The following is a 2,089-nucleotide window of genomic DNA, read 5'->3' on the forward strand; positions in this document are numbered from 1 at the left end:
TAAACACCAGGTCAGTAGTTATTATAGTCCAGTCTAACCACCAGGTCAGTAGTTATTATAGTCCAGTCTAAACACCAGGTCAGTAGTTATTATAGTCCAGTCTAAACACCAGGTCAGTAGTTATTATAGTCCAGTCTAAACACCAGGTCAGTAGTTATTATAGTCCAGTCTAAACACCAGGTCAGTAGTTATTATAGTCCAGTCTAAACACCAGGTCAGTAGTTATTATAGTCCAGTCTAAACACCAGGTCAGTAGTTATTATAGTCCAGTCTAAACACCAGGTCAGTAGTTATAGTCTAAACACCAGGTCAGTAGTTATTATAGTCCAGTCTAACCACCAGGTCAGTAGTTATAGTCTAAACACCAGGTCAGTAGTTATTATAGTGCAGTCTAAACACCAGGGCCCTCATTCATCAACCCGATTTACGCACAGATTTGTGCTTATCCTGTGCGTACGACCATTTCTAAGCAAAGAGTGGGATTCATCAATTTCAACTTGAACTTGACTCCGTGCTTACGTGTACGCACAGCTCGGACCACACTTAGCTGACGCCCAGTGGTAGAATATCGTTACTACGCATAAGCACTCCTCAGTTCTGCATTAGTTTCAAGGCGGAAATAAAGACACTGGCGCGTGTTCTGTATGACCCCCGTGATTCATTATAGTTCATTGTAAAATAGCAACAGTAGTGTAATTATGGTCAAAACCCTATAAATAGCATTTGGAATAATAGATCTTTCTCTCAGAATGAATGCAGCATGGTTTATATAGCGTTATCGGAATATACGGGGTGTAGGCTACTGACTGACTGCGCTCCGCGTAGCTTGATTGATTGATTGAAAAGTTTATTAACAGATTGCAGAATGGGTACAGTACAGTACAGCTCAGTACATACAATTGTTAAGGGGATGCAGACCAGAGAAAGACTTTCGTCTTGTTTACATCAGGGTCCCCCATTTTCAATTCATCATAAATCATAAAGCTCAACTCGTTATTATTTTGCGCACAGACCGCAGAAACACGGGAACATTTTGATTATATTTAAAAGGCTTTACGTTAAACGAAACAAGTGGAATTTCGAAGCTGTAAGCAGAATACAAGTCATATGAACACCCACAATATAGTGTTCTTCCCCCTTTTTACTGTATAAGAAAGAATAGAAAACGCATTACAATGACACCAGATAGTGGACAGACTATTTATATGATGGGATTCAAGTTCGCGTTTTTGTTGATCATAGGCATGCTGTCAGAGTATGATATCTTAATCAAACATTCTAGAACATTTGTCGTCACAGATCATGTCCTAATAGAACATAGGCTATGGCATGGTCCATGGTGATATTGTGTGGACTGTTATTACTGTACCGGTACCACCCATTGTGACAACAGCCTTGTGAGTCCCGCACACAAACATGATGGAATTCAAGTTCATGTATTGAAAGGCAGGCTACATCATACATGCAGTGAGATTAATTGTTCTTGTATATGCTCTCGTATTATTGTTTATATAGGCTACCCAATACTGACATCAAAATAGATTGTAGTATGCCTCTAGAAATCATATGCAGCAGGTAGAAAATTGACGGGAGATCCATCGCGATTTGGAATAAAATTGAGGAGAACTTTAATCCCTGGGTATTAATCAAACAACACGGGAAAAGGCAGTCATATTCCAGCGCGGTCTTTATTAGTGTTTGCGCTGCCCAGGCAGCAATGGTTAATAGATATCATATCCGACATCACCGTAAGTGTACACGTCTGTCAGCCTGTCTCATGACACGCTTCCCTCGGCTTAGTCCATTTTTCCACATTTCATGGGGGTATTCCATTACCGTATATGGTTAATCGGGGCGGTTCTGGTATGCAAATACTTAAAACAGTGCACGAGCTCAAACGTAGGATCAAAGTCATATTCATCATGACAGGTGTGCGTAGAACCTGCGTACGCACGTGTGGTGAATCCCGATTTTCCTGTGCGTGCACTGATTCTACATTCTGTGCTTACGTGTGAAAATAGGACATATTCTACGTCCACGTTGATGAATGAGGGCCCAGGTCAGTAGTTATTATAGTCCAGTCTAAACA

General features: G+C 40.7%; 1 protein-coding gene across 2 annotated transcripts in view; it reads right to left on the bottom strand.

Moving 5' to 3' along the window:
* Positions 1-248: 248 nt before the first annotated feature.
* piga (phosphatidylinositol glycan anchor biosynthesis, class A) overlaps positions 249-2,089 on the bottom strand; it is a 53,913-nt gene continuing 52,072 nt past the window's right edge. For both annotated transcript variants that reach the window (XM_084314604.1, XM_084314605.1), the window contains exon 7: positions 249-2,089. This exon is cut by the window's right edge and continues 882 nt beyond it. The gene's annotated coding sequence lies outside the window, so the exon portion shown is untranslated.

The sequence above is a fragment of the Notolepis coatsorum genome (genome assembly GCF_963971535.1).
Source record: "Notolepis coatsorum genome assembly, chromosome: 5".
Taxonomy (NCBI): Eukaryota; Metazoa; Chordata; class Actinopteri; order Aulopiformes; family Paralepididae; genus Notolepis; species Notolepis coatsorum.